The sequence below is a fragment of the Mytilus edulis genome, chromosome 1, assembly GCF_963676685.1.
Source record: "Mytilus edulis chromosome 1, xbMytEdul2.2, whole genome shotgun sequence".
NCBI classification, from domain to species: domain Eukaryota; kingdom Metazoa; phylum Mollusca; class Bivalvia; order Mytilida; family Mytilidae; genus Mytilus; species Mytilus edulis.
In genome coordinates, this window is record NC_092344.1 from 75,572,802 (window position 1) to 75,587,099 (window position 14,298).

Consider the following 14,298-nt stretch of genomic DNA (forward strand, 5'->3'; position numbering starts at 1 on the left):
CAAGAAAGGGGATAAAATTACACTGTAAAAAAATTTGATTCATGAATTATAATGTAAAGTAGTGATTTGGTCCAGTTGAATAAGGTCAAAATTAGCATTTCGGAAGCTGTCAAAAGATTTCAAGCCCCCCATCACATAAAATTGTCCATATTTTGAGTTAGAGCTGATGAATTTTTCTATAATTTTGATATAATTTGTCCCAAAAGTAGTACACCACACTGTAAAAATATTATTGAGAAAGCGCAGGTGGGATTTTTTTTATTTCCATTTATTGATTGGAAATGCACTACGAAATAACTGTGTACTCGGACCATACGACTGACCAGGGTTTTAGCTGGATAAGAAGTGGCCTTTCCTTTTAACGTTTTGGATACATTACAAATAGAAGGCATATATAACTACATTGGTTAGACGTATAAAGAGGGGCATGAGATATCTCTAAACATGTTTAACACTGCCGCATTTGTTGCACCTGCATGGCCCAACTTGAGTCCGTAACCTTTGCTACATTTGTATATAGTCTTGTATTTATTTCATTTTTTAAATTTTGGTTCATTTATATGTTTCAAGAAACAAACATTGAACTGCTACCCCCTTTTTGTAGTTAAATGATTGCTCACTTAGGAGACAGCTTCAGGTATATCAATACACAGTTACAAGTCTAGTTACGCATTATAGCCATGGTGAATTTTCTAAATATGAATGTTTTTGAACAATTGAATTGAATAATAATATATGCTTCCTAGTGGGTTTATATGAACATTTAGATTGTTTTTAGCATGTTTTATAACCCATTTTTCAGTTTGAACGTCCATACGTTCCTATCCGTACCGCCATAGATTTAGAAATTTTGTATTGTTTTTCATCAAAGATTTGACGCTTGATAGATATATGTCTATGGTTTCAGGAAACTTTAAGGTATCACTCTTATTGATTGAAAATTGAAATTTTCCTTTGCACCAAATTTTTTAGATCTTTGTGACATGTTCAACCCCCTATTTTGCAATATTTGGTATCAAATAAATGCTGATTGTTGCCATGGTTACACACAAAAAAAAAGATTATATTTCACCATTATTACTATTGGAAATCAAATCTATGGACGATTCTCTTTCCATAAATAAACACATGCATAACTCAAATAGTAAGCCTTATTTATTAGGAAGGAAGGGAAAGAGGGCGTTTAAAAATTATGATTGTCAATTCTAAGTTTTTTTTCTATCTGTGAATTGACACTCACCCTAGTGCATAATTTTCTCGTTGCGTTGGGTTGTTTCTTCTATTTGGTCGGGCTTCTGTTTCTTTGACATTTTCCTCATTTCCATACTCAATTTTATCAAGGATTTACTATACTCAAAGATTTTTTAAAGACATGTACAGTTACATATATATGCTGAATATGTCACTCCTTTGCGGAAGCAACGTAAAGAAAGGAATGGATGGCAAATTTTAATGTGATTCTTGTAAATAACAGTTAAGATCAGTTAACAGAGAAAATAATGTCAAAAACAGTGAACACTTTAAGTATTAAGTAACAGATAACAGGAATCTCTATTTCAAATAAACAGTCAACAACATTACAAATTTTAACAAAACAGATTAAGGACAGTGGGTCGAAAACAGTTAACAGTTTTTAAAATTTATCAGTCAAATAAAAGTTTTAAACAAATTAAAACCTTGAAAAGGACAAAAACAGTTTAACATAAAAGGGTACCCCCCACCTTAGATATTTGAACTTAATACTTTATTTTCTTTGAAAGGACGATAAATAACTATTCTAAAATTAGCAAGTTGCCATACAGTTAAAAACAAGTTGCGATACAGTAAATTTGTCAACACGAGCAAGTTGCCGTACCCTAGACTTTATTTTTTATGGTCTATATTCTTTAAAATACATCTTTATGACAACAAATTTCAGTAAATATGATGCCACACTATAATAATCTAAAAACGTGTCTGGAAAAATAATGGAAAACAGTTCAATATCTTGAGAATGGGGCGACAGAGGACGATCGACCTCGAAATTTTCCGGTACTAAGTGGCAAGTTTTGGAGTATTACACAAAATCTTGTATTAATTTTGTACTTATCGGCCTAATAATTTAAAGATTTATATATCAGAAAATCATTTCTTAAGCGGCACCCTCGTCAAATGAGTGGAAATGCTTTAAATTTAATGAATTCTTAACTTGTTTACTTTTTTTCTATTTCTCTCCGCTTCGTTAGTACCCAATTTCCGGTGGCGATGATACACAGTGATTTTTGAAACACGTGTAAATTGAATAGATCTATTGTTACGAATAACAATTATAGATTTTGACCACAGTGTGTGACGAGCGGGGTTTCTGAAACCCCTGCTTCTACATCCCGCAAACAAAGTCCATTGTTATTCGTAACAATAGAAATTGATTATTCTTTAAATAGCATGAACATAAGAAATTACTAATAGTGTTCACTACAAATTGTTTCGAGATATTAAAAAAAAAACCACTATTCCAATAGCGAAAAAAAATTAAGCATCTATTGTGAATACAAAAATAATCCTTTAATTACTCCTTTGCTGAAAGTAAGTCTCGGTTATTGTATAGAAAGGTATATACTATGAAAATTAGAGCGAGGGGCTTTGCCCCAAGCTCTTATTTTCATAGTATATACCTTTCTATACAATATCCAATTTAGCACATATTTACAACTTGAGTAATCCTGTAATTAGTCTATTGATATGTTTTGGCTGACTGGATGTAGCTCATTTACGTAGTTTTGTAAATCTACTCACTATAATATCATTGTAAAAATGGAATTTCAAAAGGCTCTTGACTTTAGAATGTAAAGAAGGCAGCTGCTGGTGTAAGTATGTTTATTGATATGAACGAAGCGTTGTTTTACTATACATGTACTTATTTACATGGTAAGATGACAAAATGAATTGACCAAGAGCAGACAATTCTTAAATTGCAGTGAAAGCTTTACATTCTTGAAAACATTTTTTTAATTTCACATCAAACCTAAAACTAGCTTTTGAATGAGTACAAACAGTTGGATCCCCCTCCCACATCGTTGGTTGAAACACCTTTTAAAAATGGCTGGATCTGCTCCTGGTATGTACCCATAAGTAGTCTAGTAGATAGTTTATATGCATGAAATATTTGTCACTGGACATTAGGCAACCAATTATCGACCAATTTATGACTAAATATATCAAATTGCTTTATTAATAATTTCCCTTTAGCACATACTTACAACTTCTCGTCCAATCAAATTGCTTGAATTTGCCTTCTAATTTTCATAGTATATACTTTTTCCGTGTACTAAGTTACTACGCATGAATGACCACAAGGATAAGATTTCATTGTATCGTAATCAAGATATTAGAACAAAAATTGCTACTGGCTATTTTTAAATAAATGATGTGTTCCAAATTTAACTAAATAGTGTGTAATTAGTTTTCAAACAGATTTTTAACATCCTATTAATCAATCTATTGATCTAAATTTTGTTTTGACAATTAAAAAAGTTTCTTTCATTGAAATAAAGAGTAATAATAATGGTGCTTTATACCTTGATTAAAGTACAACTCAATCTAAAATTTGTAATCCTTTATCTTCCATGCAATTACTTTGTACACAAAAAGAGTCAACCATGAATCTTTTGAAGGGAAATTATTAATAAAGCAATTTGATATATTTAGTCATAAATTGGTCGATAATTGGTTGCCTAATGTCCAGTGACAAATATTTCATGCATATAAACTATCTACTAGACTACTTATGGGTACATACCAGGAGCAGATCCAGCCATTTTTAAAAGGTGTTTCAACCAACGATGTGGGAGGGGGATCCAACTGTTTGTACTCATTCAAAAGCTAGTTTTAGGTTTTATGTGAAATTAAAAAAATGTTTTCAAGAATGTAAAGCTTTCACTGCAATTTAAGAATTGTCTGCTCTTGGTCAATTCATTTTGTCATCTTACCATGTAAATAAGTACATGTATATAGTAAAACAACGCTTCGGTCATATCAATAAACATACTTACACCAGCAGCTGCCTTCTTTACATTCTAAAGTCAAGAGCCTTTTGAAATTCCATTTTTACAATGATATTATAGTGAGTATATTTACAAAACTACGTAAATGAGCTACATCCAGTCAGCCAAAACATATCAATAGACTAATTACAGGATTACTCAAGTTGTAAATATGTGCTAAATTGGATATTGTATAGAAAGGTATATACTATGAAAATAAGAGCTAGGGGCAAAGCCCCTCGCTCTAATTTTCATAGTATATACCTTTCTATACAATAACCGAGACTCAAAAGATTCATGGTTGACTCTTTTTGTGTACAAAGTAATTGCATGGAAGATAAAGGATTACAAATTTTAGATTGAGTTGTACTTTAATCAAGGTATAAATCACCATTATTATTACTCTTTATTTCAATGAAAGAAACTTTTTTAATTGTCAAAACAAAATTTAAATCAAAAGATTGATTAGTAGGATGTTAAAAATCTGTTTGAAAACTAATTACAAACTATTTAGTTAAATTTGGAACACATCATTTATTTAAAAATAGCCAGTAGCAATTTTTGTTCTAATATCTTGATTACAATACAATGAAATCTTATCCTTGTGGTCATTCATGCGTAGTAACTTAGTACACGGAAAAAGTATGTACTATGAAAATTAGAAGGCAAATTCAAGCAATTTGATTGGACGAGAAGTTGTAAGTATGTGCTAATAGAATTAATCTATTTTATTATTGTGTCACATATTGATTGACATACATATCATACAACAATATTAAAACATACATAGAACAATCAATACCCAGCCATATCATTTGGCTTATGAGACACATTGCACAAAATATATATACATGTTCTTAAAAATCCAACGATTCTTTGAAATACTGTATTTTTAAAACTAATAACTATGATTTTAGAGTATTTTCAACATGATGAATAAAACTTAAGTAAATATATTTAAAAATGTTTCGTAAAAAATATTTACTTTACATACATCTAAAACTTCACACATACATACATCTAAACCTTCACACATATATGTGAAAATATTTACATTAAGATATTGCGGGGAAAAAATCAACTGATATGCATAATTTAAATAAACTTATTGAATTAAAATAATTGTCCACTGTTAAAAAATTTAAGTAAAAAATTTATGTCGCATGAAAATAGTTAAAAATTATGTAAATAATTTACGTCGCATAAAAAACTTATGAATACTTTTACATAAAAATGGCTGAATCTCGGAGCAATTCATGATTTGTATAAATTTTAAATCGTCGTTCAAATTTTCAAAACTATTAATATGTTGTGAACATTCTGAGTAAAGGTCAAATCTTAAGTCGTTATATAGACAACAGTTCAATAAAAAATGTTTCTCAGTTTCAACACTTTTGTCAGAGCAATAAACGGTCTTCAACAGGTATTGGCGGCTTGGTGTATCTTCCAGTCTCGATGGCTAACGGGAGCGAGCCTGCACGAAACAGGGCCATTACACGTCGGTACGACCGTGGAATAATTTTTGACACATACGGTTCCACGGAACAGTTGCTTTTGTATTGCCTATATGACCTAAGTTTATTTCCATTGTCTTTTCCGCGATCGTTAAAGAGTTCTCTCTGCCATTCTGTATTATTTAAGATGTTAACTTGTTCAGTGACTTTTTTCATGACTACTTTTGTACTTAATGATACATCACTAACAATGTTTCTAATTTCCAATAAGTTCACCATCTTGTTCACCTCCGTATTCCATATACGTACATATACGAAATTCATAACAGTGTAGCTGTGGCCATTGATTGACGCATTAAATTCATCCATTGACTGGGACAGATTAGGTGAACGTTTGTCTGTAACGACCACTGTTCAGGACGAACCTACGATAGACATTTAAACTGTGGGGTCACCAAAGGTCCTCCTCGCCTAAATTAAATAATTCGAACAACTAATCAGGAATAAAAAATGGAAAACAACACATTTAATAATTTCTTGCGTCCGAAGCGCTTTTCTGGATTTACCTTCATAAGGAACGCTTAAAGCCAAACATTTGAAATCCGAGGATGTATAGGTACCGAAACCGCTGAAGAGCTATATGACAAAAATACCTAAAAATAAATAGCCAAATTCATCTAAAGTCAAATTTGCCAGAGTTTTTTTTTTTTTTTTTAACAATTTCAAAATTTATAAACAGACAATTTAGAAAAGTTTGTTAATCACTTGAATAACATCTACCTTTTGATTTATAATATTGAAAACTAAAAATAAATATACTTGTGTGCTTGTTCTGTTTTGATAATCAATTTTTATGATATTGCACGTACTTTTAGAAAAAAATGATTTAACTGGCTTTAACAGTTATAATGCATGTGTTGCCGGATAATTATCTTTTTTCGGACGTTAGGGGGATTTAAAATTTTTGAAGTTGTCGAATTATGTCATTGAACTGAAAACTTTTATCTGGTCTGAAAATTTATTTTAGAACGAATGCATGATCAACTTTCAAAAGTTGTGCTAAATCAAAACATCTGATGAGTTAAGCCTTTTTCAACTGATTTTTATAGTTCGTTCTTATGTTGTACTGTTATACCACTGTCCCAGGTAAAAGGCAGGGTCTGGATCCCGTTAACATGTTTAACCCCGCCACATTATGTATGTATGTACCTGTCCCAAGTCAGGAGCATATAATTCAGTGGTTGTCGACTCGTTAACTTTGTTTATGTGTTACATATTTGTATTTACGTTCATTTTTTTATATATAAATGAGGCCGTTAGTTTTCTCGTTTGAATTGCTTTACATTGTCATATCGGGGCCTTTTATAGCTGACTATGCGGTATGGGCTTTGCTCATTGTTGAAGGCCGTACGGCTACCTATGATTGTTAATTTCTGTGTCATTTGGGTCTCTAGTGGAGAGTTGTCTCATTGCCAAGCATACTCTTCTTTTATATATATATATATATATATATATATAGACAATATACTTTTGCCAGGACTGTCTTTCTCGTACTTGAAAGTTATTGGACAGTAAAAAAATCTATTTGGATCAAGCCTTGTGAAATTTGCATTTACATTATTTCATATTTACGCAAAATGTATAATTTGGTGTATATAGAAAACGTGAACTGTTCTGTTCACTACTATACTTGTGAAAAAACCTTAGCAAAAGAAATCTTGTGGAGGGTTGTCTCATTGGCAATCATACCACTTCTTCTTTTTTTATATCAACTTATTTTTTTTAAATCGACCCAATTTACATAGTTATGGACGACTTCGTATATTTTATGATCGCAAATAAAATGGAGCAACATTCAGTCTTCAACAAAAGAATAAATCACAAGAATATATATATGAAAACACCTTTTTTTTTATTATTCAATAATATCAGCTATAAAATTGAAAAAAAGGAAATGGGGAATGTGTCAAAGCGACAACAACCCGACCATAGAGTAGACAACAGCCGAAGGCCACAAATGGGTCTTCAATGTAGCGAGAAACTCTCGCACCCGGAGGCGTCCTTCAGCTGACCCCTTAAAAATGTGTATACTAGTACAGTGATAATGGACGTCATACTAAACTCCGAATTATACACAAGAAACTAAAATTAAAAATCATACAAGACTAACAAAGGCCAGAGGCGCCTGACTTGGGACAGGCGCAAAATTACGGCGGGGTTAAACATGTTTATGAGATCTCAACCCTCCCCCTATACCTCTAGCCAATGTAGAAAAGTAAACGCATAACAATACGCACATTAAAATTCAGTTCAAGAGAAGTCCGAGTCCGATGTCAGAAGATGTAACAAAAGAAAATAAATAAAATGACAATAATACATAAATAACAACAGACTACTAGCACTTAACTGACATGCCAGCTCCAGACCTCAATTAAACTGATTGAAAGATTAAATGTCTTCATCATATGAATATCAGGCACAATCCCTCACGTTAGGGGTTTAGTATCATACTATCATAAAATATATGAGAAGAACATAACCCGTGTCATGCCAACAATTGTTTTAAATAAATGTGTTTAGTTCCGATGCAAAGACCCTATAAGTGAATCAATATTAAAGCCAAAATATGCAATCTTTAATGACCTGACAACAGTATCGTAACTATATCCCTTCTTAATAAGTAAGGTTATAATATTGCCTTTATCTTTGGTCTCTTCTACCTAATCCAACGCTTGCCAAAAAATGTCGTCCGTCTCATACCCTTCCATATTGGTATAACTGCATACAAGGAGCATAACGTATTTTTTGTTTGTAATATGAATACACGATACGACCAACCTTGACTTGCTGATCCATATTAACCCATGGATTTATTAGGAATATGCAAAACAACCTTGACATTAGTAAAATATACTCACTTGTCAAAGTTTGAACGAAGATAACAAAAAAAAAAGGTTACTAGTGGGGTGTCATGTATAAAATCTTATAAATCATGGTTTGATATTGTCAATAAAATACATGCTATCGGGTTTTTTTTTTTTTTTTCATTTAATAATCAATGTTAACAATATAGAGTTTAGAATGGGGTGTAAGTTAGTTATACACCTCGGGATAAGGCAAGTCTGGATAAGAAACCACTCCGGCCTCCGGCCGACGGGGTTTCTTATCCAGACACACCTTTCCCTCGGTGTATAACTATTTACATAAATCCATTAGCAAGGGAACGACCACTTAACTTCGAGGGTGTGGTGTATGTTTTTTTCTAAAAGAATGTTCTGTTCAGGCAGAGGTCAACAAACTATTCTAAATCAAAATTTTACCCATATCTTATAGTGTTAAATTTTGAAATAAATAATTTGATTGATTAAATTTCTGCCTCCGACTAAAACCATAAAACCCTCCTTGGAGTTGAATGGTTGCTCCTTTATACATAACAAATAAAAGCTTTTTTTGCAACCAATTGTACTTGTCATTCGGTGATCTGATTTGACTCGATATTATTTTTTTATTGACAAAGTAAAGGTAAACATGTTATTGATAAAGCAGTAAAAAATTGGTGAGATTTTTTAGAAACAATTTTAAGGCTAAATCAATTTTTGGTTGTAAAAACTCTACCCAAAAGAAAGGAAGCCTGAAAATAAACCGTGGTATACAAAAACTTGTCAGGAAAAACGAAAACAGATTAATGTTTTTTCTCGCTGTGTTGAAGATCCATTGGTGGTTTTGGGTTGTTTTCTGCTCTTTGGTCTGGTTGTTGTTTCTTAGACACATTCCCCATATTCATTCTAAATTTTAATATTAATCGTAAAAAATATAATCGTGAAAGTCGTCTGTTAACAAAATGATTATCACTTATACATGTTATATATCTTTATTCTCACAAACCAAATTACTAGATCATTATAATAGTTTTTTTTATAAAAGAAGAAAAAAAAAAACATCGTGGAACAAGCACAGAAATCACTAAATATTCATTATATACAAAAATTCGAAATATTTAATGAATAATTAATTATAATAGTTTGGTAAAAACTGTAGCCTTAACGAGCTAAAGGCCGGACATACATCTGTGTACTAATACACAGTGATACTCATTTCATGAGTCGTTTGTAGACGAAACGCGCGAGTGGCGCAAATACAAATTCAATCTTGGTACAGTTGTATCTATAATGAGTTTATTTCTATACATATACAATATTAATTATAAAAAAGTAGATGTGGTATGATTGCCAATGAGACAACTCTCCACAAGAGACCAAAATGACACAGAAATTAACAACCATAGCTCACCGTACGGCCTTCAACAATGAGCAAAGCCCATACCGCATAGTCAGCTATAAGTCAATGTCAGAAAAATATTAACTTTTTTGTATGAGGCTTAGGAACTGGGGAAGGGTGAGGTTCTACCGAGCCTTTCCACAGTTTTGCGCTGAATACACATTTTTCTGACATTGATCTAATATTGTATTTATACTGCAACTTAATTCACGGCCGACACTCGGCTAACCGAGAGATTGGTCGGTTAATCTATATTGAGTATGCGGCTATATGGGCGATTGGTCTGTTAATCGGGTTGGTTATACGTCTGTTAAGAGTAAAACGCTTAATTTAATGTTAAACTCTATTAAATATACAGATTTTTGGCATGTTATAAGAACCAAATCAAAAAAAGAAAAGTGTCTGACAAAATGATATCTATCATAGAACATTTTGCACTTGTAAAAACATTTCTTAGTCTGCGCAGTTTTCAGTAAAACTAAAAGGCGTCGCGCAAGTATGTAGTATTTATGCTTATACGCATAGCAATTTTTTTAATAAAAGGCGAAACAAACAAATTTAGATATCATTTAAAGGACAAAAAATAGTACTGTGGTTCTAAAAAATAAATTGACATTAGTAAATATTTCATAATTGTAAAATAACGTGAATAATACCACGTTTTAGTAAAAATTATGGGAATAAAGTCTGTTAATGGGTTGGACAATTGAAATTGTGTCAGTTAAGAGTTATTTAGCCACGACAATAATTTTGCCTCCTTTATATTTTCCCCTTGAAAAATTTAAGAATGAGATGTTCCTGAGTAAACAAAAATGATAATACGGTGCCACAGTATCCTAGAAAGAGCATTTTTATTTTGACTTTCTTTGCATTTTATTGTGTGTCACTTCAATAAAGCGTGATATGGAAATATGCATGAATTTTTTATTGAAGTTTTCAATCAGCCTTAATTTTTGTGTACGTTCGAAGTAGCACGTTCTCAATTCCGACTGAAAGTGTCTTTCTAATACAACACAGGGTACATATAACGTGTTCTCGTTCACATATGAACATGATATTTGTCACTGGACGTTGAACCCTAATTCGTCAGCATCATCCTATTGGTTATTTTCTTCTATTACTTAATCATATGTTGTTTACAAATCACTATAAAGAAGTAAACGGAATGGAGCGAATGCAGCTACATTTGGTTATTTTAAGTGTCAATTCATTTTATTCCGTTTAGTTCCTTTCTAAATAAGTGTAGAGGAGAACTACAGTTGTCTATGGTGGCCAGTGAAGCCCATTTCGCGTTTTCGCGATTTCGCCTTATATAATCTATAGGGCGAAAACGCGAAATCGCGAAAAGGCGAAATCGCGAAGTCGAAATCGAGAAATCGGTTTCGCGTTTTCGCGTTTTCGACTTCGCAATTAGCGATTTCGCCATATAGAATATATAAGGCGAAAACGCTAAAGCGTTAAAACGCAAAATGGCATTAACCTGCCACCATAGTTGTCTGCATGTAAACTTCTAAAATTTGTCACCAATATAAGTACATTGTACATCGCAATCCGTTACTGTTTCAACAGCCATCGGTGTTTCATGTGTGTATTCTTAAACAAGTATTATTTTTCTCTCGTTTTTAGCAATGTATCACTCTCTACTGTCCTTATATATTATTCTATATTCTGCGTTTCCATCCAGATTCTCGTGTATACCATGAGGGTCCGGATTGGGGGTATTGTTTATTTCTGTATTCTTTAAATTGTTATGTCATTTTGTTCTACATTTTATTTATCTTACTCATTATTCTTTCTTTATTTTTCATATTTTGTCATCCCAATATATTTTACTTACTGATGTTTAGTTACATTACGACGTTTATCTCTGATTTATATACTGGTTACCAATGAAGTTGACAAATTTGTGTCATTCATGACAATTAAACAGAATCAACATGATATATGCGATCATTCTTGGATGAAATTAATATTAATTTAATATTACACTTTTTGAAACCATTTTTATCAATTTTCAAGTTCATGTGTTGTTTCCGTATATGTTATGTTTCATTGCTCATGTGTTGTTTTCGTATATTTTAGCCGCTCGTCTTGAGCCTACTCCTTTGATCCGATAACACCCCATATAGCAATAAAATTATACTTTTATTGCCATTCATAACTCTTAACAGACCAATTAACAGACCGGGTTTTATACATCCGACCCATTAACAGACCAGGTTTTAAATAAAGATTGATTTATGTCACCAATATACAGATTTTCGTGTAGATTTTTTACACAATGATATCAATATGGTTATCAAACATAATGCCTTTGTTTTTTCGATGTTCAAAATATTGAATGCAAGTAAATTTAACCAATGTGTCATTTTGTGTACATTTTATGTGTGTAAAATGTGTATAAATTTATTGATGAGTAACCCGCCTTTTCATTTTATAGATCGTACATCGAAGCTAGAAAAATAATAATTACACCACTGAATTCAGTACATTGAATTGTTTTGTTTGACATGAATACTTTTTATGATGAAAATATATTTAGAAAGTTATACAATGAAACATGCTGAACTTTCAATGATTTTCTCGATAACACCTGATTAACAGACTTTAGCCAACCCGATTAACAGACCAACCGCCGATATAGCCGCATACTCAATATAGATTAACCGACCAATCTCTCGGTTAGTCGAGTGTCGGCCGTGTAATTATCCATGATGAAATTGACATTATACAAAATATAGCTGTGTCACTATACTAAGGAAATAAACATAACTGTTGCAGTATAAAATTCATATGATAACATGTACATGTACATATATGATTTTTATCTTGCAATATTGTCAAGACTAGATCTTTTCAATGTTGTTTCAAATATTTCCCTCCTTAGATAGAAAACGGATACAGCAGACCAAGGGAGGTAAGAATGATATAATATGTTGCTATGCGAATATATTTTTATATTATAGATTTCGCCATATAGAATATATAAGGCGAAAACGCTAAAGCGTTAAAACGCAAAATGGCATTAACCTGCCACCATAGTTGTCTGCATGTAAACTTCTAAAATTTGTCACCAATATAAGTACATTGTACATCGCAATCCGTTACTGTTTCAACAGCCATCGGTGTTTCATGTGTGTATTCTTAAACAAGTATTATTTTTCTCTCGTTTTTAGCAATGTATCACTCTCTACTGTCCTTATATATTATTCTATATTCTGCGTTTCCATCCAGATTCTCGTGTATACCATGAGGGTCCGGATTGGGGGTATTGTTTATTTCTGTATTCTTTAAATTGTTATGTCATTTTGTTCTACATTTTATTTATCTTACTCATTATTCTTTCTTTATTTTTCATATTTTGTCATCCCAATATATTTTACTTACTGATGTGTAGTTACATTACGACGTTTATCTCTGATTTATATACTGGTTACCAATGAAGTTGACAAATTTGTGTCATTCATGACAATTAAACAGAATCAACATGATATAAGCGATCATTCTTGGATGAAATTAATATTAATTTAATATTACACTTTTTGAAACCATTTTTATCAATTTTCAAGTTCATGTGTTGTTTCCGTATATGTTATGTTTCATTGCTCATGTGTTGTTTTCGTATATTTTAGCCGCTCGTCTTGAGCCTACTCCTTGATCCGATAACACCCCATATAGCAATAAAATTATACTTTTATTGCCATTCATAACTCTTAACAGACCAATTAACAGACCGGGTTTTATACATCCGACCCATTAACAGACCAGGTTTTAAATAAAGATTGATTTATGTCACCAATATACAGATTTTCGTGTAGATTTTTTACACAATGATATCAATATGGTTATCAAACATAATGCCTTTGTTTTTTCGATGTTCAAAATATTGAATGCAAGTAAATTTAACCAATGTGTCATTTTGTGTACATTTTATGTGTGTAAAATGTGTATAAATTTATTGATGAGTAACCCGCCTTTTCATTTTATAGATCGTACATCGAAGCTAGAAAAATAATAATTACACCACTGAATTCAGTACATTGAATTGTTTTGTTTGACATGAATACTTTTTATGATGAAAATATATTTAGAAAGTTATACAATGAAACATGCTGAACTTTCAATGATTTTCTCGATAACACCTGATTAACAGACTTTAGCCAACCCGATTAACAGACCAACCGTCGATATAGCCGCATACTCAATATAGATTAACCGACCAATCTCTCGGTTAGCCGAGTGTCGGCCGTGTAATTATCCATGATGAAATTGACATTATACAAAATATAGCTGTGTCACTATACTAAGGAAATAAACATAACTGTTGCAGTATAAAATTCATATGATAACATGTACATGTACATATATGATTTTTATCTTGCAATATTGTCAAGACTAGATCTTTTCAATGTTGTTTCAAATATTTCCCTCCTTAGATAGAAAACGGATACAACAGCAGACCAAGGGAGGTAAGAATGATATAATATGTTGCTATGCGAATATGTTCCTGAACTTCAATCAAAAAATTTACTGACTGAATACCT